The sequence below is a fragment of the Hemitrygon akajei genome, chromosome 19 (assembly GCF_048418815.1).
Source record: "Hemitrygon akajei chromosome 19, sHemAka1.3, whole genome shotgun sequence".
Lineage (NCBI taxonomy): Eukaryota > Metazoa > Chordata > Chondrichthyes > Myliobatiformes > Dasyatidae > Hemitrygon > Hemitrygon akajei.
This window is the reverse complement of record NC_133142.1, coordinates 75,633,094-75,658,966: the sequence shown is the minus strand read 5'-3', so window position 1 is coordinate 75,658,966 and position 25,873 is coordinate 75,633,094. Positions and strand designations below refer to the sequence as shown.

General features: G+C 41.1%; 1 protein-coding gene across 4 annotated transcripts in view; it reads left to right on the top strand.

The window, feature by feature from the left end:
* Window positions 1-406: 406 nt before the first annotated feature.
* spdl1 (spindle apparatus coiled-coil protein 1) overlaps window positions 407-25,873 on the top strand; it is a 68,987-nt gene continuing 43,520 nt past the window's right edge. For 2 of the 4 annotated variants that reach the window (XR_012102205.1, XM_073072907.1), the window contains exon 1: window positions 492-704. The gene's annotated coding sequence lies outside the window, so the exon portion shown is untranslated. The other 2 variants (XM_073072908.1, XM_073072909.1) reach the window with 2 other exon arrangements.

Here is a 25,873-nt window from a genome sequence, read left to right as displayed (position 1 = left end):
GACCCAGGGCATGCCCCTTTTCTCACTGTTACCATCAGGTAGGAGATACAGAAACCTGAAGGCACACACTCAGTGATTCAGGAACAGCTTTTTCCCCTCTGCCATCCAATTCCTAAATGGACATTCAACCTGTGAACACTACCTCACTTTTTAAATATATATATTTTTTTGCATGATTTTTAATCTATTCCATAAACGTATACTGGAATTGATTTACTTATTATTATTTAATGTTTTTCTTCTGTGTTATGTGGTGCATTGAACTGCGGCTGCGATGCCGGGGATAACCCTGATTCTGATTCTCTGGCGCCGATGAATCACCCTGAGCTTCGGCCAGACGCTTGGCAGCCGCCAGATCTCGCGAGACCAGCGTTTGGGGGGCGTGGCCGTTAGGCAGAGGAACGCCGCGATTGGCTTCCTACGCGCGACGTAACTCAGTTCAAACTGGACGTGAGCGGTTGGCAGCGCTGCGGCTTGGCCATCAGGTAAGAGGCGAACCGTCCGCACCTTGTGTGCTCCCCGCCGGCTGGCGTGGGGAGATGGGTGCCGCGTCCCCGAAGGGCCTCTCAGCAAAGCGACGACGGATTTGCAGGTGGATGCGTGGTCCGGATCGGGGCCGGCCCATCGTTGGAGCCCGCTTTGGGTAACGCGTGCCCAGGAACCAGCCCGATTTCCCATCCGTTTGTAGCACAATATCGGCGGAGGTGAGGTCCGGTGCAGGCGTGCACCAAAACCCCTTCATTCCCGTTATTGTGAGCAGTAAAATGAACGTCGGGAAAATGATCTTATCCGGTCTCATTGTGGAAGGTCACCGGGCAATTCTCCTGAATTTCCAAGCTGCAGTTGGAGCGGTGTCAAAATAAACTGCATTGCGGATTAACGGAGAAAGCGGGTACTTCAGTACACTTCCATCGATACTGAGGAGGCAGTTGCGGTATTTAAATGATTTCAGATCTCTGAGCTGTACTTTGCTGTTTGCATGCATTTTTCTTCTGGAACTGCATACATTATTTAGTTTACTGTCATAGTTCAGATTATGTACAAGATATGTGAACGTTTTTAAATGGTTTATGGGAAATGTGAACCGGTGAAATCTATTTAGTAATGATTACACCATCTGCTTAAAATGTCTTTGCCTGCCGTCTTGGTCGTCTTCACTGTTGTCAGGGCAATTTGGCATTGTCATCTAAACTCTCTCTTGAAAAATCTGCGCCATTCTGAAATGTTAATTCTCGGCTCAATTATCTTGTATTCCTTCCCTCGTTCAAACTCCCCCTCTTTTTTTTGTCTCAATTTCCGCTCAGCCACTGACCATCTCCACTAAATAGTTACCTTTAACTATTTAACTTTGTTTTACAACTGCTATTTGTCAGTTTTTTATTTAAAAAGATACAGTAGCATATCTAACATTGCTGGTCTGTCTCAAATCTTTTTCTTTGCAGCTAAATGTGGAATATTAACAGATGATAAAAAAGTTCGTTCATTTATAAGCAGACAGAAGGCAATAATGCTTTCTTTACGTTGTCACTTGCTCCATTTTTACCTGACGGTTAGATCTACAATCTGTAAACTAATAAATAGTATGTTTATTTTTTACTTTTTTAAACACATTTTAGATTCTGATAAAACCAGTTAATGAATAGTGTTGGCTTTATTCAAATCTGAAATGTACTGTAAAATTTAAAGTACAACGGCTTATTTTTGGTGTCGTTGTGGTTATCCCTCGAGGTCAAGGGTGATGGTCTTTGTCCGTTGATCTATTTATGGGCTCTCAAGTGGCTTTGAAAGTTCTTCCGCATTCAGGACAGGTAGTTCCAGATGACAGATTGGGCTTTCTTTGTTGCTGGCTCTCTTTCTGTTTTCTTATCATTCCTTCTAATTCTGCACATCTGTTGGCTTCGAAAGTTGCTGTTTCTTCTCAGATGATGGTTTCCCAATCCAAAATGCATCTAATCCAGAGGTGGCCTGGAATTGTGATTTACAATTTTCATGAAAAGATTTGACACTCTTATTAAGTTATTTAATTTCAGCATTGACCTTGACTGCAGGTTCCTATTCTTTGCATTTAAGTAGCTGTGCAATGATCTAGAAGTTTAGCAATTTGTTTTATTTGTTACAATTTTTTAAAAGAAAGTTAATAGTGGTGCCTTCCACTCCAACGGGTATGTTATGGTTGGATTGAATATGGGCTTGGTAAATTGTGTTACATATTGCTGTAGTTTTGTGTTGATTGTGATATAATTAGGGCAGGTAAAAAGATGACAGGAGGGGGAGGGATGAAGCCTAGAGCTGGGAAGTTGATTGGCAAAAGGGATACAAGGCTGGAGAAGGGGGGGGGGGGGGTATCATAAGACGGAAGGCCTTGGAAGAAAGAAAGGGGAAGGGGAGCACCAGAGGAAGATGGAGAACAGGCAAGGGGTGATTGTGAGAGGGAAAGAGAGAGGAAACAAAAATAAAAATTGGGGATGGGTTAAGAAGGAGAGGAGGGGCATTAACGGAAGTTAGAGAAATCAATGTTCATGCCATCAGGTTGGAGGCTACCCAGATGGGATATAAGGTGTTATTCCTCCAACCTGAGCGTGGCTTCATCTCAATATATAGCAGGCCACACCGGGAGCACCGAGATGTCTTCCTTTTTTTTAAAGAAAGGGGCTTCCCTTCCTTCACCATCAACTCAGACCTCAAATGCATCTCTCCCATTTCATTCTCATCTGCTCTCACCCCTTCCTCCCACCACCCCACTAGGGATAGAGTTCCTCTTGTCTTGTTCTGCTATCCGCAAGGATGCGTCTTCCTCGTCCACTTGAACCCCCCCCCCCCCCCCCACCCATCCCTTCCCACCGATCTCCCTCCTGGCACTTATCCTTGTAAACAGAACAAGTGCTACACCTGCCCTTACACTTCCTCCCTCACCACCATTCAGTGCCCCAGACAGTCCTTCCAGGTGAGGCGACACTTCACCTGTGAGTCGGCTGGTGTGGTATACTGCGTCCGGTGCTCCTGGTGTGGCCTTTTATATATTGGTGAGACCCGACGCAGACTGGGAGACCGTTTCGCTGAACACCTACACTCGATCCGCCAGAGAAAGCAGGATCTCCCAGTGGCCACACATTTTAATTCCACGTCCTATTCCCATTCTGATATGTCTATCCATGGCCTCCTCTACTGTCAAGATGAAGCCACACTCAGGTTGGAGGAACAACACCTTATATACCGGCTGGGTAGCCTCCAACCTGATGGCATGAACATTGACTTCTCTAACTTCTGTTAATTCCCCTTCTCACCCCATCCCTCATTTCTTTTATTTATTTATCTATCTGTTATTTTCCCTTTTTTCTTTTTTTTTTCTTTCTGTCCCTCTCACAATCACTCCTTGCCTGTTCTCCATCTTCCTCTGGTGCTCCCCTCCCCCTTTCTCCCTAGGCCTCCCGTCCCATGATTCTCTCCCTTCTCCAGTTCTGTATCCCTTTTGCCAATCAACCCTCTAGCTCTTAGCTTCATCCCTCCCCCTCCTGTCTTCTCCTATCATTTTGGATCTCCCTGTCCCACTTTCAAATCTCTTTCTTCCGTTAGTCCTGACGAAGGGTCTCGACCCGAAATGTCGACTGTACTTCCTCCTATGGATTCTGCCTGGCCTGCTGCGTTCCACCAGCATTTTGTGTGTGTTGCTTGAATTTTCCAGCATCTGCAGATTTTCTCATGTTTTTGTTACTAGTATAGCTCAATTTACATTTTGATTTTTATGAAGATGCTCACCATACATGTTTTAAAGTCATAGCCCTGTATTGGTGTGAAATTTTGAATTGGAGAGATACTGAGGTCCACTTAAAGTTATAAACTTCTTGTCGTAAACAGTACAAATAAGTTAGTCCATAGCATTTCAGAAATAGTTTTTACAGAGGGAAAAAATAAATTGTTCCCACATAAAATCCTTTTGCTACATTTTAAAAGAGCAATTTGCAAAGACCTGTGATTCTGCAATTAGTTTACTCCTTTTATTACTTTCCAATACAGAGGATTCCGATTAATTGAGCCTTTGGTTAATCATGGCCGCTGTTTATTTGGGACACTATGCCACTTAATTGGGACAGGAGACTTGCCAAGCACGGCACTAGTCGTGTGCTCGTTTCGCCGTTAAGACACTACGCCAAGCTTAGAGCAAACAGTTTTAAAATAGTGTCAGTTGCATATGTTGGTGTTCAAAAGCCAGTGATTTTTTTTTTTGTCACTAATAGTTGTAGAGAAATAAGCAGTGAGACAATTCAGAGCTGGTTTTGTTCACCGCAGTTTCAAGCATTTAGGCTTGGAGATGCCAGAAACAGCCTTGAGTGAAAATGAAACTCTTTAATTCCTTCAGCAAGTTAGGATCTATGACGAATTAAAGGTATCGACAATTATCTTGAACGTTACAATGAAAATAAAGATTTGGAGGATGCAGTTGTCGCATTTTCTAGTTTAACATAGCGCTGGTGAACCATAGCAACTTCTGGCTGGTGGCTAACGAAACAAGGAAAACATCTAAATACTTTGTTCATCACTTTTTTTTTATCTGGCAAACAATAATCACAGGTTATAGTCTGTAACTTCTTTTTGGACTTTAAAGCAATTCGATGTTTGGGCATTGATGTGCCGGCCTAGACTGAAACGGTCAGGGTGTCAGCTCCCGAGGATCAGACCGGTTCCAATGCTTGCTCTATGACTCGGCTCTGTGTTGAACTATGCTGATCTATGGGACAAGGTGGGAGAGAGGAAACCTGATTTGTCAGGAGGAACAGACAACTGGAGTGTAAATGCCACCGGACTAGACATGCTCAGGCATCCCTGATGATGATGGTGGAGTGTGTCATCAAAATGATGGTTACAATTGATATCTGTAGCCGGCTGCCAGCCTGAGAAGTGTTTATTCGTAATAAAACATTCCTTTTCCAGTTTATATTTCTTAATGACAGGAAAACGCACTGTGGGCGGGACTAATCTGTATCATAATTCCGTGATAAAGCCCAGCAGGAAATTGTCTAAACATGTGAATAATTCTCTTCGTTATTGGAATTCCTTAATAAAGGAATATTCTTTAACTGTCACAAAGCTTTTAAGTTTATCTTCTCAGTGTGTCAGCTGTAAGTAATCAAGTTGCTTACCTTGATACTTCACAAATGGTTGTACTGTGCAGTACTTGTGCTCATTATAATCTGAATGTTAATTAAACTTTTTTGTAACAAATTTATTTGCTCTAAATTCTGCAAGTTCTGATCTTGAATCAGGTGATGAATATTAGCAGATGGACAGATGTCAGAACTTGAATGAAGTTTTCATCGCCGCTCAGAGATTGCAGACAATCTGGTTGGTTTGTAGACAAAAGAATTTGCCTGTTTATAGCACTTGAGTAATTATTTTCAATAGTTTCTGCTTGTTCCAAGTTGCTTAATAGTTGCATCAAAATGTAATGATCCAAAATAAAATATAGGGTGTACATTAGTCAGATAAATAGCCTTCCTAAGTTATGGGTTGTTATTTTATGAGCAGATCCAATCTTTAGATAATTACAGAAGGTTGTTATTAAAGGAGTTTATTCACAAGAGAAATTCTAAGCATTAAAGAAATTAAAAATTAAAATTTAGAAGCTAATAGTTGTGGAGTCATTCAGTCCATTTATTCCATGCCAAGCTATTATTCTGCTTAGTTCCATTGACCAGCACGGACCATAGCCCTCCATACACCTCCCATCCATGTACCTCTCTAAATTTCTCTTGAATGTTGAAATTGAATCTGTATCTACCACTTGTGGCAGCTTGTTCCACACTCTCACTGACCTCTGGGTATAGAAGTTCTCTCTCGTGCTTCCCTTAAAATTTTCACCTCCACCCTTAATCCATGGCTTCTAGTCTCACCTAACCCCAGTAGAAAAAACATGCTTGCATTTACCCTATCTATATCCTGCATAATTGTTTATACCACTACCAAATTTCTCTTCATTCTCCTATGCTCTAGGGAATAAATTCCTCACCTGTTCGCCCTTTCTCTATAACTCGGGTCTTCAAGTCCTAGCCTCATCCTTGTAATTTTTTTCCTGCATTCTTTCAGTCTTAGTGACATATGAGCAAGATGTGGTTTTAAATTTCAATGGGAAATAGAAAAGGCATGTAATATGGGCAATGTTACAGTAGTCATTTCAATATGCAAGTAGATTGGGAAAATTAGATTAGTGCTGGATCCTAAGGGACAGAATTTGTAGAATGCCTGCAAGATGGCTTTTTAGAGCATTGAATCCTCAAGGGTAAAAGAACCCTTGTGAGGCAAAGATGATAATATGGCATTCACCCTGCTGTTTGAGAGGGAGAAGATAAAATCCGATGTATCAGTATTAAAGTGTAGTAAAGGGAATGTCGGAGGCATGAGAGAGGAGCTAGCTAAAGTTGATTGGAAGGGGTCACTAGAAGGGATTATGGCAGAACAACAAAGGCTGGTGTTTCTGTGAACAGCTTGGAAGGTGCTGGAAGAAAAGATGCATCCCAAAGATGAAGTGTTTTAAAGGGAGGATGAGACAACCAACCTTGGACAACAAGGGAAGTAAATGGTATCATAAAAACAAACAGAAGGCATATAATATTGCAAAGATTAGTAGGAAGTGAGAGGATTGGGAAGCTTTTTAAAAACTAGCAGAAGGCAACTAAAAAAAAATGTTCTTAAAGCACAATGCTGGAGGAACTCTGCAGGCCAGGCAGCATCTGTGGGGGGTGGGGGGGGGGGGAGAGAGGAATAGTACAGTCAATCTTTTGGGCGGAAACCCTTTGGCAGGACTGGAGGAAAATGAGGATACCAATTTTGTTTGGTTATGTGAACAGTAAAAATAAAAGAGAATGGAAATTGGACTGCAGGAAAATGAAATGGGAGAGGTAGTAATGGGGGAGTTTGAAGAGATTTGGTATGGCGGCAAATACACTCAAAAACTTCTATAGATGTACCATGGAGAGCATTCTGACAGGCTGCATCACTGTCTGGTATGGAGGGGGGTGGGGGGGCTACTGCACAGGACCGAAAGAAGCTGCAGAGGGTTGTAAATCTAGTCAGCTCCATCTTGGGTACTAGCCTACAAAGTACCCAGGACGTCTTCAAGGAGTGGTGTCTCAGAAAGGCAATGTCCATCATTAAGGACCCCCCAGCACCCAAGACATGCCCTTTTCTCACTGTTATCATCAGGTAGGAAGTACAGAAGCCTGAAGGCACACACTCAGTGATTCAGGAACAGCTTCTTCCCCTCTGACATCTGATTCCTAAATGGGCATTGAAACCTTGGGCACTACCTCACTTTTTTAATATATAGAATTTCTGTCTTTTGCATGATTTTTAAATTATTCAGTATATGTATACTGTAATTGATTTATTTAGCTATTTTATTTTGTGTTTTTTAAAAATTCTATATTATGTATTGCATTAAACTGCTGCTGCTAAGCTCACAAATTTCACATCACATGCTGGTGATAATAAACCTGATTCTGATGAAGTAATGGAAGAGGAACTTAAGTATTTTGTGTCAGTCTTCATTGTGGAAGGCACTAGCAGAATGCCAGAAACACGACAGTGTCCGGGGGGGGCTGAAGTGAGTGTAGTTGCTTGGGATGCTGAGATGTCTGAAGGTAAATAAATCACCTAGACGTGAAGGACTGCAATCCAGGGTTCTGAAAGAGGTACCTCGAGATTGTGTAAGCATTAATAATGACTTGTAAAGAATCCCTAGATTCTAACATGATTCTGGAGGACTGGAAGATTGCAAATGTCATTTCACTCTTTTAAGAAGGAAGGGGGTTAGAAGAAAGGAAATTATAGGCTAGTTAGGCTGACTTCAGTGGTTGGAGAGATGTTGAAGTCCATTATTAAGGTTTTGGGGTATTTGGAGGCACATGATAAAGTAGGCCAAAGTCAGCATGGTCTCCTTAAGGGGAAATCTTGCCTGATAAATCCTTTGAGGAAATAATAGGCAGAATAGTCAGTGGATATTTATTTGGGTTTTCAGAAGGCCTTTGATGAGATGCTGCAAATGAAGTTGCTTAACAAGATAAGAGCCTAGGGTGCTTCAGGAAAGATACTAGCATGGGTAGAAGATTATCTGATTGGCAGGAGTCAGAGTAGGAAGAAAGGGAATTCATTCTGGTTGGTTGCCAGTAACTAGTGGTCTTCCACTGGGGTATCCATTGAGACCATTTTTTTCCCGTTATGTGTCAACGATTTGGATGATGTAATCGAAAGTTTTGTGGCCAGGTTCGTGGATGGTATGAAGATTGGTGAAGGGGTAAGTAGTGTGAAGGAAGCATGTAGTCTGCAGAAGGATTTGGATTGGAAGAATGGACAAAGAAGTGGCAGATAGAATATAGTGTAGGAAAGTGTATGCTCATGTACTTTGAAAGAAGGAATAAAGGTGTAGTCTATTTTCTGAACTGGGAGAAAATTCAAAAAGCAGAGGTGCAAAGATTCCCTAAAGGTTAACTTCCAGGTTGAGTGGCAGTTCAGAAGGCAAATGCAATATTAGCATTCATTTTGAGATGACTAGAACATACGAGCAAGTATGTAATGCTGAGGTTTTATAAGGCACTTGGAGTATTGTGAGCAGTTTTGGGCCCCTTATTCAAGGAAACGTGTATTGGCATTGGAGAGGTCCAGAGGAGATTCATGAGAATGATTCTGGGAATGAAAAGGTTAAAATGTGAGGTCTGTTTGATGGCTCTGGGCCTGTATTCACCAGAGTTTAGAAGAATGAGGGGGGGTATTTCATTGAAATCCATCAAATATTGAAAGGCCTGGACAAGTGGATATGGAGAATTTGTCTAGGACCAGAGGGTATGGCATCAGAATAGAGGGACATCCACTTAGAACAGAGTTGAAAAGGAATTTCTTTAGCTAAAATGTGGTGAATCCATGGAAGTTAATGGGTATACTTAAGTAGAGGTTGATGGGTTCTTGATTAGTCAGGGTGCCAAAGGCTGTGAGGAGAAGGTAGGAGAATGGGGTTGACAGGTCTGGTAAATCAGTTTTCATGGATTGGTGGAGCAGAATCAATGGGCTGAGTGGTATTATTCTGTTTCTAGGTTGTGTGGACATTTTTCCTGTAAGTACGTGGCCACACCTACACAATACTTCAAATTAGGCCTTGCCAATGTTCTATACCATTTCAACATAACATTCCAACTCCTGTACTCAGTTCTTGGATTTATAAGGCCAATGTGCCAAGAGCTTTCTTTATGACCCTATATACCTGTGGTGCCACTTTCAAGGAATAATGGATCTATGTTCCCAGATCCCTCTGATCTATCACACTCCTCTGTGCCCTACCTCTCATTGTGCAAGTCCTACCCTAATTTGTCCTTCCAAAGTGCAACATCTCTGTTAAATTTCATCTGCCATTTTTCAGCCCATTTTTCCAGCTGGAATTGATAGCCTTCCAAATGGGAAAAGGTTGTGATCTCTCAATTCAAATAGATTCTCCCCCTCAAAATGTGACTTACATATTTGTGGATAAGTATGCATTGTTTTTTTATCTTGTGTTTTTATGGTCATAAAACAAATAGTTTAATATTTGGATCAGCTTAGAAATTATTACAGAATTGTTCAAAATGTATTTTTGGTAATAGGTCTGCAGAGCAGATTTGTCTCAGATTTTGTGAGTGGTTCATCTACCAACAATATAATTTATGCCTTTTTTATGTACGCACAAACACTAAGTTGCATTTTTTTTAAAGAAATGCACTAAAGGCTTTGTGTTAAGAACACAGATTGGAACATTGGAATGCTTTCATTGATATGTTGGGGTGACCAATTCTCCCTGATCTACGATATTAACATTTGTTTGGATTTTATACTGGGCATTGTACTAAAATATAAATTGGTGTGAATGAAGAAATTTGAAATTAGTAATAAATGTATGTGCTTTAAATATTTGCTGGCAACAGTCATTGTGAGAGAGCAGTTTGCTCACTGGACAATGCAGAAGGAATACTTGAATCATGATGTCCAATATTGCCACGCTAATTTTGTTTAATTCGAAGTTAAGCTGCACTAATCCTGACAAGCCAAAATGTTTTGAAGGTCATAAATGTTTTGAAGTTGTTAATTACAAACATTCTATGTATGTTGAAATTTTGACTGGTAAATGTGGCATTGTGAGTTATTTAGCCAATGTTTGGCTTGATAGTGCTCACTTGTAGTCTGTGCACGTCTAACCACTGTGCAATTCATTTGAGTCAGACACTGAGAGCATCTTGAAGGCTTTGGAGCAAGCAGTATCAAAGCTGATCAAAGGATCATTCAACCATGTTTTAAATAGGATTTATTCTTTTGGCTGCAGATTTGTACTGCACTGCCAGCCTTGTGGATTTGTGGAAGTTTAATGCTTTCTTTCATCTTCAAAGTTCTTTTTCCTAATCTGGCAGGCAAGGCTGGTATGGCACAAAGATGGTGGTGTAGCGGTGTGCTACATGCAGCGCTAAAATAACGACACGGAGTCAGTAAACTGCAATCAAAGAATGTTTTATTTGAACTCCACAGCCTTGCTTTAAAGCCTCCCTCATCCCGCCCTCCCTGGGCGCGGATGGTCCAAGAGACACGTACTCACAAACCCCCGCAGGCTTTTTCCCTTTGTTGCGGACCTGGCCTTTGTGCCTGCACGCTGGCTAATTGTGAGCCGGTTTGAGTGTGCTAGTAAGTGGGTCACCACATACCCCCCCCCCCCCCCCCCCCCCCCAGAACCGGCGATACATCCCCCAATGTCCACAGTCTGGGCCGGACAGCAGGGCGAACAGGGGGCGCATGATCCGGGCAGCTGAAGGGAGGAAGCGGTGGTAGAAATTGACCATACCTACGAATTCCTGAAGGCCTTTGACCGTGGTGGGTCGGGGGAAATGGCGGACCGCATCTGCCTTAGCGGGCAGAGAGGTTGCCCCGTCTTTAGTAATCCTGTGGCCCAGGAAGTCAATGGTGTCGAGCCCGAACTGGCATTTGGCCGGGTTGATTGTTAGACCGTAGTCACTCAGCCGGGCATAGAGTTGACGGAGGTGGGACAGATGCTCCTGACGACTGCTGCTGGCTATGAGGATGTCGTCCAAATAGATGAATGTGAAGTCCAGGTCGCGTCCCACCGCGTCTATTAACCGCTGGAATGTCTGTGCGGCATTCTTCAGGCCAAACGGGGTGATGAGAGCCGTTTTGGGGACGTCGTCCGGATGCATCGGGATTTGATGGTATCCTCGGACGAGGTCTACCTTGGAGAAGATCCGTGCGCCGTGCAGGTTTACTGCAAAGTCCTGAATGTGCGGCACAGGATAGCGGTCCGGTGTGGTAGCCTCGTTCAGCCTGCGGTAGTCGCCACATGGTCTCCAGCCCCCTGTCGCTTTGGGCACCATGTCCAGGAGGAGGCCCATGGGCTGTCGGACCGCCGAATGATCCCCAATTCCTCCATCCTCTTGAACTCCTCCTTCGCCAGTCGGAGCTTGTCCGGGGGATGCCGCCGAGCACGGGTGTGGAGGGGTGGTCCCTGGGTCGGGATGTGGTGCTGTACGCCGTGTTGGGGCATGGCTGCCGTGAACTGTGGTGCCAGAACCGATGGGAAATCCGCCAGGACCCTGGTGAAGTCGTTGTCGGACAACGTGATGGAGCCGAGGTGAGGGGCTGGCAACTGGGCTGCACCCAGGGAGAACGTCTGAAAGGTCTCGGCGTGGACCAGTCTTTTCCTGGGCAGGTCGACCAGTAGGCTGTGAGACCGCAAAAAATCCGCACCCAGAAGCGGTTGGGCTACGGCGGCCAGTGTGAATTCCCACGTGAACTGGCTGGAGCCGAACTGTAGCTGCACCTGACGGGTGCCATAGGTCCTTACCGTGCTGCCGTTCACGGCCCTCAGGGGGAGACCCGGCGCCCTGCTGCGGGTGTCGTAACTCGTCGGAGGTAAGACGCTGATCTCGGCACCGGTGTCGAACAAAAAAACGGCGTCCCGACCGCTGGCTATCCCGAAGGCCAGCTGCCGTAGCCATCAGCGGCGGCTGGCCCTGGCGTTTCCCGGGAACTTGCAGGGCGGGCGACAACGGTAGGCTTCTGCGCCCCACCGCTGGTGGTAGAAACACCATTGTTCGTTGGGCTCCCCATCCCTGCCTCTGGGGCTAGCGGTCTCTGCGGCCGGGCCTGGACTGGTTTGCTGCTGGGAGCGTGGCCTGGTGATCTGTGCGATGGACGCCCCACTCACCTTCTTGGCGTTCCACAGCAAGTCCGCCCGGGCTGCCACCTTCCGGGGGTCGCTGAAATCCGCGTCGGACAGCAGCAGGCGTATGTCCTCGGGCAGCTGCTCTAGGAATGCCTGCTCAAACATGAGGCAGGGTGTGTGTCTGTCGGCCAGAGACAACATCTCGTTCATTAAAGCTGATGGAGGTCTGTCTCCCAAGCCACCCAGGTGCAGTAAACGGGCAGCCCGCTTGCGGCGTGAGAGTCCGAAAGTCCTTAGGAGCAGGGGCTTTGAATTCCGTGTACTTGCCGTCCGCTGGGGGTGACTGTACGAACTCCGCAACCTGGGCCGCTGTGTCCTGGTCGAGGGAGCTCACCACGTAGTAGTAACGGGTGTCCTCTGAGGTGATCTGCCGAATTGGGCTTCTGCTTGCTGGAACCATAGGTGAGGTCGCAGCGTCCAGAAGCTTGGCAGTTTCAACGAAACCGCATGAACAAATGCGGCGTCGGTCATCTCCGGTCCAAAAATCGTTTGGACCGTCGGGGTCACCAATTGTAGCGGTGTGCTACACGCAGCGCTAAAATAACGACACGGAGTCGGTAAACTGCAATCAAAGAATGTTTTATTCGAACTCCACAGCCTTGCTTTAAAGCCTCCCTCATCCCGCCCTCCCCGGGCGCGGATGGTCCAAGAGACACGTACTCACAAACCCCCGCAGGCTTTTTCCCTTTGTTGCGGACCTGGCCTTTGTGCCTGCACGCTGGCTAATTGTGAGCCGGTTCGAGTGTGCTAGTAAGTGGGTCGCCACAGTGGTATAATATTAAATGGTTTGTTGGGTATTTCATTCTGTTTGGAATCTACATAACTTAAGAGAATACTAGTATTATTTGGAAAATATTTGATTTCTTTATTGAATTCATGTTGAATATTAGTGTTCATCTTTGTACTAAGCTATTTAATCATTCATACTGAATAAACCAGCCTTTGTATTTTTTTAAAAAAAGACACACTTTTATAAGTGGCAGTCAACTTTCTTCACATTTTTGTGTGTGGAAGCTTTTGCGTGTTCAACTGGATTGCCTGTGAAGGAGGTATTTGATAAAACTATATTTTTTTGGTTATAATTTTGTTATGGAATTTGAGTATAGTGGATTCCAGTTAATCAGGGCAACTACTCATGTGAGACAACTCTTAAAGAACAAAAACTAATCGGGAAAAATATATCCGGGGGCCAGAAACATGAGAAAATCTGCAGATGCTAGAAATCCAAGCAACACACAAAATGCTGAAAGGTCTCAGCCCTGAAGCATTGACTGTTTGCTCTTTTTGATAAATGCTGCCTGCCCTACTGAGTTCCTCCAGCATTTTGTGTGCGTTGCTGAGAAAGTATCCGGGATTTCCTTAGTTTATTTGGGACACTGTGTCTCTTAATTGAGCAGCTTCTACCATCAATCACTGTGGCTGTTTAAAAAGGTTCAAAGGTTCATTTATTATCAAAGTATACAACACTGAAATTCTTCTATTCTCTGGGTAGCCAGGAAACCAAGAAAGAAAAAGGCAGCATGATGATCTACCCCCAAATCCCACCTCCTCATTTAAAAAAAAACTAACAAAAACAGAACAGGCACATCACCCCCGAATCACTCCTCCTGCAGAAAAAGAACAAAACAGGTCAGGCACATTGACAGCACCATTCCCCCCCCCCCCACCCGCACAAGAAACACAGAGAAGATCAGGCAAATAAGTATAATATAAAAACTATAAGACTGGAAAAAAAAGTCTGTAGTCCAAGTTCACATCCAAAACACAGAAAAAAACATGGGCGGACAACGCTCTCCAGGAGCAGCAGCAGGGACTCGCATTCACTTTGATGCTTTAATCAGTGAACAATGGGAGCTATAATTGGTAAAATGGAGACGATAACAGCATCTGTTAATCATAAGCTGGAACAATTTGATTCATACTGGGAAAAATGGTTTAACTACATAATGCCTCATAGGCCTGATTTTATTCTCACAAATCAATGAATCTGTTGTAAAAAAAAAAGATCATTCCCTACTTGTACATAGATTTTTCCTTTTGCTTGTTTTTGTAAATGTCCATTGTAATTTCCGTCCATGCACTTAAAGTTGGGCTCTCCTGTGATAACCATTTCCTAGTAAGAGTCTTTTTACCAGCCACCAACAGTACATTCATTAAATATTTATCTCTTTTCAACCATTCTTGAGGTATATACCCAAAATATATGGTCTTACTCTCTAAGGGTATTTTACATTTAAAGATGTCTTGTAGGGCTCATATTTTTTGGGACTGCCCTGTTAACAAAGTCTATTGGAGGGGGCTATTTCCTAAATAGCTCAATCAAGCATGTACCTGCCTTGGTTACATTTTTAAGCGTCTTGTTAACATATTGTCGCATCTGTAAATACCGATTAAAAATCTTGTTTTTCTGATAAGTGTTTCTCTTTAAGCATTTCAAAACTGAACAGTGTTCCTTCTTTCATTATGTTGCAAAGAAATGTTATTCCTTTAGCTGTCCAGTCCTTAAATCTAGCATCAATTTATTCGGCGTAAAATCCGAGTCATATGCACACTATTTAAGAATTACAATATCTCCCTCTAGATTATATTCTTTTATAGTAGTTTTCCATATTTTAAGAGTCAATTTCACCCATGGGTTATCAATAGTATTTATGTACCTTTGCAGGTTGTTATCAGCCAAAATTGCTTGTATGGGGATGGGAAGTACCCGCTCCTCAATGTTTTTCCATTGAGTGTCATATGATGGGTTGCACCAACATATCACAGCTCTCAACTGTGCTGCAAAATAATAATCTCTAAGAGAAGGTAGGCCCCATCCCCCTTTTTCCTTTGCTAATTGCAAAGTTTTGAGACAAACTCTAGGCCTTTTACCCTGCCAAGTATACCTTGATAACATCTTGTTCCATTCATTGAATTGATTTTGATTAATCTCTGTTGGTAGGGTCTGAAAGAGATATAACAGTCTGGGCAGTATATTCATTTTAATAGACTCAGTCCTTGAACTGAGACTGAAAAAAGGAATCAGGTTCCATCTTGCCATATCTTCCTTAATTTTTTTATATAAGCGCTGATAATTGCATTCTGATAATTTTGCCAAACCTTTTGGCATAATGATGCCCAAATATTTGAAAGAGTCTGTTTGCCATGCCCAGTGATACCTACTTTCAATTTCTCTTGGTGGGCTATAGTTATATGAAAGTAATTGGGTTTTATCTATGTTGATCTTGTATCCTGATAATTGACCATATTGTTCAAAGGATTGCATCAATTTAGATAAAGAGTATGTTGGTTGCCCTAAATAGATCAAAATGTCATCCATGTAACAAGCCAATTTATGCTCTGTCCCTTTAATAGTAATTTCCCTGATATCTTCATTTTGTCTGATGTATTGAGCTAATGGTTCCAGATATAACGCGAAGAGTAGTGGTAACCATGCACAACCCTGTCTCGTGCCCCTTTTTAGGGTAAGACTATTTGATAAATATCCATTGATTTTAATCCTAGCAGTAGGATTGTCATATAGTGTCTGTATAGTTTTATTATTTGTGTCTTGGAAACCAAATCTAATGTAAAACTCTGTAAAGAAAATTCCAATTAACCGAATCAAATGCCTTTTCAGCATCCACGCTTATCACTATTGCTTCGATTTTATTTTTTTTATATATGATCCATAATGTGAAGTGTCCTTCGTATATTGTCTTGTGTTTGGCATTGTCGTATAAAACCTGTCTGATCGTTACGTATCAGTATGGGTAGAAACTCTTCACTTAGCTTATTCTTTTTATCATTTTTGTTCTTGGATCCCTAATTCTATGAATTGTATTTTCTGCTTTTTTTTCTCGTTTGGCCATGATGGAGGTAAATAATCTATAATCTACATTAAGAACAGATATTGGTCTAAATGACCCGCATTCCATTTTATCCTTGCCTTCTTTCGGTATAGCTGAGATTATCGCTCCCTTACAACTGGGTGCCATTTGTGCCTTTTTTTGGAGCCCAGTTCAGTGTGGGGAGTAAAACAGGAATTAACTCATTTTTAAATTCTTTGTACCACTTAGCTTATTCTTTTATCATTTTTGTTCTTGGATCCCTAATTCTATGAATTGTATTTTCTGCTTTTTTTTTCAGTTTCCATGCCAGTATTTTCATAGACTTAGATCCACTTTCATAATGTCTCTGTTTCAGAAACATTAAAATTTTCTTGATTTCATGCATAGCCAAACTATTAATTTCATTCCTTATTTTTTAAATTTCCTCTAATGTATCCTTTGCCAAATTCAATTTTTGTTTTTTCTCTAGTTCCTTCAGCCTATTTTGTAATTCCTCTAATGTTTTATTCCTTTTTTCTTATTTGAAGATATCACTATAATTTTCCCTCTTAAAGACAGCATTCAGAATATCCCATAGAATGTGAGGTGAAACCTCTCCATTATCATTAAATTCTAAGTAGAGACCATTTTCTTTTTTAATTTGTTCCTTAAAGTACAGATTATTGAGTAGACTTGAATTTAGTTTCCAAATAGTATTCTTTGGTTGTAGGTCAAAATCAACAGATAAATATATAGGTGCATGGTCACTTACATCTATTGTCCCAATTCCACAGGTGTTTATTTTGTCTTTGTCTTTTCCAAATTCAAGATTCAAAAACTTTATTGTCATTCTAACCGTACATCAGCTCTGCAGGGCAGAATGAGACAGCGTTTCCCAGGAGCAGTGCAATCATAACATAACAAACGCAACACTAAATAATAAACATAACAATAAATAGTAAAACACAACAGCCACTTGTCAGTTTAAAAACAAGTTAGAAGTGTCCAGTGCAAGTTAAAAGTGTCCAAAGCAGAGTCAGGTAGAGCAGCTATTTAGCAGTCTGACTGCCTGTGGGAGGAAGCTGTTTTGTAGCCTTGTGGTTTTAGTTTTGATGCTCCTGTAATGTTTACCTGATGGCAGAAGAACAAACAGTTCATGGAGAGGGTGTGAGGGGTCTGTAATGATGTACCGTGTCTTCTGGAGGCATCCACTCTGAAAGAGGTCTTGGACAGAAGGTAGGGAAACCCCAATGGCCTTCTCTGCTCCCCTAACCACCCTCTGCAAGGCTTTTTTGTCGGCAGCACTGCAGCTGGAGTACCAGGTTGTGATGCAAAAGGTCAGCACACTCTCAACCATGCCTCTGTAGAATGTAGTTAAGATGTTAGTGGGGAGTGAGATGCTTGTTTAAGCTTCCTTAGAAAGTGCAATCTCTGCTTGGCTCGTTTCACAATCCCAGTGGTGTTCCTGGACCAGGTGAGATTGTCCGAGATCTGCACCCCAAAGAACTTGATGTTTTCCACTGTCTCCACTGTGGAGCCGCTGATGCTGAGGGGTGTGTGCTCAGGCTGAGACCGTCTGAAATCGACGATCATCTCCTTGGTTTTGGTGACATTAAGCATCAAGTTGTTGTCACTGCACCAGCTCTCTAGATGTTTGACCTCCTCCCTGTACATTGTTTCATCATTTTTCCTGATGAGCCCCACCATCAGCAAATTTAATGATCAGGTTCTCCTTGAATCTGGCTGCACAGTCATGTGTTAGCAGTGTAAACAGCAATGGGCTAAGCACACAGCCTTGTGGGGATCCAGTGCTCAGTGTGATGGAGTCAGAGATGTTCCTGCCAACACGGACTGACTGTGGTCTCTCTGTCAAGAAATCCAGAATCCAGCGACACATGGCAGTGTTAAGGCCAAGCAGCGTCAGTTTCTCCACTAGTCTCTGCAGGATGATGGTATTGAATGCTGAACTGAAATCAATGTACAGGATTCTGGCATAAGTGTTTTTGTTGTCCAAGTGAGAGAGAACTGTGTGCAGTGTGGTGGATATTGCATCCTCCATAGAGCGATTTGGACGATAAGCAAACTGTAGCGGATCCAGCGATGAGGGGAGGCTGGCTGTGATATGAGGCTTGACAAGCCGTTCAAAACATTTCATCACTATGGGGGTCAGGGCAATGGGACGGTAATCATTCAAACAGGCTACAACTGATTTCTTTGCTACAGGGATGATTGTGGACGTTTTGAAGCATCTGGGGACAATGGCTTGACTAAGGGAGATGTTGAAAATGTCTGTCAGGACATTTGCTAATACATCAGCACATTCCTTGAGCACACGTCCAGGGATGTTGTCGGGACCTCCTGCTTTTCGTGGGTTAACCCTGGGAAGGGTCCTCCGTGTTTGCTTTGAATCAATGATTGGAGCCGCCTGGTCAGATGGTAAGAAGGGACTGGCTCTCCACCTTGCTGTAGTGTTTGATGCTTTGAAGCGTGCAAAGACTTTGTTAAGCCTGTTAGGAAGAGAGGCATCACTGTCATCAGTTTTCTGCATGATCTTGTAGTCTGTCAGAGCTATAATTCCCTGCCACATCCGTCTGGTGTCACCTGTGTCACAGAAGTGTCCATGTATTTTGCCCGTGTAGGCCCTTTTCGCTTTCCTGATCCTTGGTGAAAGCGCAGACCTGGCTGAGCGAAGCGCACTCCTGTCCCCCGATCTGTAGGCTGTGTCACGGGCCTTCAGTAGCGAACGCATCTCTGTTGTCACCCATGGCTTTTTATAACCACGTGCGGTGAAGGTTTTCATCACTCCTGTCCCCCGATCTGTAGGCTGTGTCACGGGCCTTCAGTAGCGAACGCACCTCTGTTGTCACCCATGGCTTTTTATAACCACGTGTGGTGAAGGTTTTCATCACTCCTGTCCCCCGATCTGTAGGCTGTGTCACGGGCCTTCAGTAGCGAACGCACCTCTGTTGTCATCCATGGCTTTTTATAACCACGTGCGGTGAAGGTATTCATCACTCCTGTACCCCGATCTGTAGGCTGTGTCACGGGCCTTCAGTAGTGAATGCACCTCTGTTGTCACCCATGGCTTTTTATAACCACGTGCGGTGAAGGTTTTCATCACTCCTGTCCCCCGATCTGTAGGCTGTGTCACGGGCCTTCAGTAGTGAATGCACCTCTGTTGTCACCCATGGCTTTTTATAACCACGTGCGGTGAAGGTTTTCATCACTCCTGTCCCCCGATCTGTAGGCTGTGTCACGGGCCTTCAGTAGCGAACGCACCTCTGTTGTCATCCATGGCTTTTTATAACCACGTGCGGTGAAGGTATTCATCACTCCTGTACCCCGATCTGTAGGCTGTGTCACGGGCCTTCAGTAGTGAATGCACCTCTGTTGTCACCCATGGCTTTTTATAACCACGTGCGGTGAAGGTTTTCATCACTCCTGTCCCCCGATCTGTAGGCTGTGTCACGGGCCTTCAGTAGTGAATGCACCTCTGTTGTCACCCATGGCTTTTTATAACCATGTGCGGTGAAGGTTTTCATCGCAGTGATATCCTCCATGCATTTGGCTATGTAGCTGATTACTGCCTCCACATACTCAATGTCTATATGGTCATCATAGGAGGCTGCTGTTTTGAATATGTCCCAGAATTATTTTGAAATGTTATGAAATAGTGTATTCTTGTATATACAAAATGGGGAGCAGAATAATGAGTGTAATCCCTCCATATTTCAATTAAACCAACATCCTCAAAAAGTGTATTAACTTTCTTATGTAAGGATTATGTTTCATAGGTTTTTCTAGTGGAAGAGTCTAAGTTTGGTTGTAATTGTAAATTTAAGTCTCCCCCACATATCAGGAGACCTTCTGTTTCCGCTACCATAATATCAGTAATTTTCTGAAAGAAACCAATATCACTTCCCAGGGGTGCGAATATATTCAATAGAGGAACTGAATTTCCGTCTATATTCCCCATTACCAGAATATATCTGTCCTCCTTATCTCACATTTTGAATACTTTTTCAAAATTTAGCTTACTTGAGATAAATTTAGCAACTCCTCTCCTATGTCCTGATTTATATGAGGAGAAAAACAAATTAGTGAAGCCCATTCTCTTTAGTTTTCTGTGCTCCTTATCACTTAAGTGAGTTTCCTGTAAATATACTACATGGGCTTGTTCTTTTTTTCATTTTGGATAGAATTCTATTATGTTTGATTGGATTTAATAGCCCGTTGACATTAAAAGAAATGAATTTTACTTTGTCCTTGGCCATCTGTATTTATCTGTCAATGTATCATTGAAATTAGCAGAATAAAACTCGAATTGATCTACTCCCTGAACAAATAAGAACCAAGAAACACAAATAATAACAAAAAAGGCAACGAAGGTCTGATTCCAAGGCTGAGGTCTCTAGCAGATGACCCTGTGTTGAGCTAGAGGAAATGTCGAGCTGTGGGGGATAACCCCTCCTACCTGTGAGTTGAGGGCCCCCATTGCAGTATTCATAAAAGTCAGTGAACAAAATCCATTACACAGAAAAGTTTTCCCTGTGTACTCCTCATATACACAGACACAGGCGCGCGTGTGCGCGCGCGCACACACACATTCTCATTTTGGTGGGGAAAAAGGAGTAAGTGAGCGAATAAAGAAGAATAACTGGAGTCAGCAGGAGACGCTCATGGAGTGAACACTGTTTCAAATTCGCTCCATAACCTTTACTTTTTTTAACCTACGATCACCCTTATTTAACTTACTTTTACCTACACCAAAAGATTCTTGCTACTTTTTTGGACTTATCTTTAAGAGTTTATTGTGAATTTTGAAGAAATGAATACAGAAATGGCTCTTAGTCCTAAAGGGTGAGAACCTGGGAAAGATTCTAATGGGAACGGAAAGAAGAAAAAGACCGATCCTAAGCGCACTGAATTGACTTATGAAATGTTATTGGAGGTTTTAAATGAAAAATTTGATGAACAACGACAAATTTTCAAACAAGGTATAAAGGCTTTTCAAGATTATATGGATAAGACGGATTCAGTAGTTAACCAGCAGCAAGTTCTAATCACAACTTTGCAAGAGGACGCTCGGAAGCGAGACTTGATAATCGAAAAACTGGAGCAGAAATTACTGTTGACGATTAAACAGGTGGAAACACTTAAAGCCAATAGTGTCGACTTTGAGAATCGGTCCAGAAGACAGAACTTATGCATACTTGGTCTCCCGGAAGGTATTGAACAAGGGGACCCCTCGAAGTACTTTGCTCAACTTTTAAAGGATGCGTTCCCTTCTGTATTCCCAGACAGTCCTCCGTTACTTGATCGCGCTCACAGAATTATGCATCGATCATCAAGTGCTTCAGCTAAACCTCCGGTTGTAATTGTCCGATTTCATTATGTGCATGTTAAAGAGCAACTTATTCGTGTGGCTCGGCGTGTAGGGATGGTCAAATTTCAAGAATTCAATTTTCGATTAGTGGAAGATTTTAGTCCAGAAGTAATGACGGCAAGGTTTCTTTTTAAACCTCTGATGTCCGAATGTTATGAGAAAAATCGAAAACCTGCGCTCTTATACCCTGCGAAGCTCAGAATCTCGCCTCCCAATGCATCACGTCGTGTTTTCTTTTCTACATCTGAAGAGAGAAGCTTTTTGAATGAGAACTTCCCTACTGCTACGGATTCTCATCTCTAATAAATGAGTGATTTTGATCGTTGCAAGATGGTTTTTGTTTCCAAAACCAGATTTTGTTTCTGGCTATTGGTGTAGGTTTACTCTATATTTTATACTCCAGTTAAAGTTTTTTTTTGATGTACTAATCTTTTTATTTTACTTACTTCAATCACTGTACTTTAGCTTTGGTCATTTTTATTAATCACTCGAAGGTGAATTTTTTTTACTAAGATGGCGGTTTCTTCTCTAAAATATTTTTGGCTTTTTTTTTGATTTCGCCATTTTTTTTCTCTCGTCTTCTTCCTATAATGCATTTCTTAATACAGTTTAAATTTTTTTTTGGTTTGTTTGGGTTTTAACCCGATTTATAAGTTACTAGTGATTATATTTTGTTTTTTTTTACTAGCAACTATATTAAGAAGTTTGGTTTTAGTATAGTGATTATTATTTCTTTAGAGTTTGGGTGGATCTTTTTTATCCTTTATATACAGAGTTGCCTTCTGCTGATATGGGGGTAGATTTAGTTTCATTTCTCTTTTTTCCCAGCCTTTTCCTGGCTGGGGAGATCTCTTGGGTGGGGGGGTGGAGGGTCTTTTTCTAAATCTTATGTTCTTTACATCAGTTTTTTTTTAGTTTCTTCATTTGGGCTGATTTTAAACTACTAAAATGTCCGCGATGTCGCCACTTCCGGGTCCGCCCCTTATTTTTGTTCCTCTTCCGGGTGCATGAGTTCATAATTTGGTTAACCCTTTATATACCAAAGGGTTGATATCAGAAATATGGCTCAGACCATTAATTTTGTCTCTTGGAATACTAATGGCTTAAACCATCCGATTAAATGGAAAAAGATTTTCAAAGTATTCCAAAGACTCAATGCACATATTATTTTTGTACAAGAAACTCATGTGAGGAAAGAGGACAAGTATCGCTTTTTTAGGTTTTGGAGGGGTCAACAGTACCATTCGAATTTGAATGCTAAAGTAAAGGGAGTTTCAATTTTTATTGACTTCTCTATTGCATTTGTCCAACACGATATCTTTTCGGATCCAAATGGTAGATTTTTGTTAATTACTGGCTTACTTTTTAACAAAAAGATTGCTATGGTTAATGTTTATGCTTCAAATGTGGATTATCCCGATTTTTTAAAGTCCTTATTTACTTCTCTACCTAATCTAAATGAATATAAGTTAATAATGGGTGGTGACTTTAATTGTTGTTTAAATCCTTTGTTGGACAGATCTATATCTACTCAGACTTTACCTAATAAGTTGGCCACTTATATTAACTCTTTTTTGACTGATAATAGAATTTTTGATATTTGGAGATTTCGGCATTCTAAGGGCAAAGAGTTTTCATTTTTCTCACGTTTATCATTCCTACTTGAGAATTGATTATTTTTTTATTGACTCTTGTTTTATTCCATCGGTAATTGGTTGTAATTATGATATTATAGCCATCTCTGACCATGCTCCATTAAAACTTTCTATTAAATTTACGGATACAGCTTCTAGTGCTAGACAATGGCGATTTGATTCTACCTTACTGCAAGATCCGGATTTTATTAAATTTATGAAGAAACAGATCGATTTCTTCTTTTCAACTAATTTCATGGATGATATTTCTTGCGGAACACTTTGGGACACTTTTAAAGCATATATACGTGGACAGATTCTCTCCTACTCCGTTGGTCTGAGAAAACGCATTAAGAAGGAAACTCTTTTATTGGTTGATAAAATTAAAGAGATTTACAAGAAATATTCGACTACTCCTAGTAAGGAGCTTTACAAACAAAGGGTTCAACTTCAAATGGAACATAGTTTATTACTTACATCTTTGATTGAAAATCAATTAATGAAAACCAGATCTGATTTTTATATACATAGTGATAAATCGGGTAAACTGTTAGCTAGTCAATTGAAGAATGCTTTGGTTAAACGTCAAATTACTAAGATTCGTCAGCAGAATGGGGATCTGACAGTTAACCATGATGAGATAAACAAATCATTTCAAGATTTTTATACCTCCCTGTATCATTCTGAATTCCCTCATGATTATAATACCATGTATGATTTTCTTGGAAAATTGAATTTTCCAAAATTATCATCAGATAATCTTTCAATATTAGAAACTCCTATTACGGATACAGAAATTAAAGGGGCTATTTCCTCTATGAATTCTGGGAAAGCACCAGGTCCAGATGGGTATACAGTAGAATTTTAAAAATGTTTTTCCGCTACTCTTTCTCCTTGGTTATGCAGGGTTTTTGAAGAAGCAATTAGATTGGGTAATCTGCCACAATCTTTTTATAGAGCTTCCATTTCTTTAATATTGAAGAAAGATAAAGACCCTACTGACTGTGCATCCTATAGACCAATATCTTTATTGAATGTAGATTCCAAGATCTTTTCCAAGTTACTGGCATCCAGGCTGGAGAAGTTATTACCCCAAATTATTTCGGAAGATCAAACTGGTTTTATTAAAAATCGCTATTCTTTTTTCAATGTTAGGAGATTATTGAATATTGTTTATACTCCTTCACATAGCACTTCAGAATGTGTCATTTCACTAAATGCAGAGAAAGCATTTGATAGAGTTGAATGGCCATACTTATTTACTGTGCTTGAGAAGTTTAATTTTAGTCCGACACTCATTTCCTGGATTAAACTGATATATCATACTCCAGTAGCCTCGGTGCTTACTAACAATCAAAGATCTCCCTTTTTTCGTTTATTTCGGGGTACTAGACAAGGCTGTCCTCTTAGTCCATTATTATTTGATATTGGTTTAGAACCCTTGGTAATTGCTATCAGAGAATCACAGAACATTTTTGACATTAATCGTGGGACGGATATACATAAGCTATCATTATATGCAGATAATTTATTATTATTTATTTCTGATCCTGAGAAATCCATTCCTGCAGTAATATCATTGTTGGCTCAATTTAGTAATTTTTCTGGGTATAAATTAAATCTTAATAAGAGTGAATTGTTTCCTTTAAATAGACAGGTTCCAATTTATGGAAATTTACCTTTTAAATTAGTTAATGACTCTTTTATTTACTTAGGGATTAAAATCACAAAAAACTATAAGGACTTATTTAAGGTTAATTTTTTTACCCCTAATCGATCAGATTAAATGTTTGTTTACTAAATGGTCACCAGTATCTTTATCTCTGATAGGTCGGATTAATGCTATTAAGATGGTTATTTTACCCAAGTTTTTATATATATTTCAAGCGGTACCAATTTTTATTCCGAAATCTTATTTTGCTAATGTTGATTCAAAAATTTCCTCATATATATGGCAGAATAAAAATCCTAGATTAGGTAAAAAATATTTACAGAAGGCAAGGAAGGAAGGTGGATTGGCATTGCCTAATTTTAAATTTTATTATTGGGCAGTTAATATCCGATATTTGATATGTTGGTTAAAGGATTGGGATTTATCTTTTAGCCCTCATTGGGTGAACCTGGAAATTAAATCTGTACAAGGATTTTCATTGGGTTCTATTTTAGGGTCTTCTCTTCCCTTTGCTCTTTCTAAATTGCCGAAACGAATTGACAATCCGATAGTTAAACATACTTTACGTATATGGTTTCAATTTCGGAAATTTTTGGGGTTGACTCAGTTTGTTTTAAATATTCCTATTGTATCCAATTGCTTTTTTTATCCTTCTATTATAGACTAAGCTTATTCAGCTTGGAAGACTAAAGGATTACTACGATTTTCCGATTTATTTTTGGATAATTGTTTTATATCTTTTGAACAATTATCTAATAAATATAATTTGCCTAGATTTCATTTTTTTAGATATTTATAGATTAGGAATTTCTTAAACACTGTACTTCCTACTTTTCCAAATTTTGTGTCTTCAGGTATTTTGGAGAATTTGTTTGAACTAAATCCTTCTCAGAAAGGGCTAATATCAAAACTTTACAATATAATTATGAAGATACGTTCAGAGCCCTTCTATAAGATTAAAAATGATTGGGAAAGAGGAACTTTACTATCCCTATTGAGAATTGGGATAAAATTCTTCAATTAGTTAATACATCATCTATAGATAGATACTTTATTCATCCCCATGGGGAAATTCAACTTTTTTTCCAATGTCCCATACACTTGTTGTAGCAAAACTAATTACATACAATA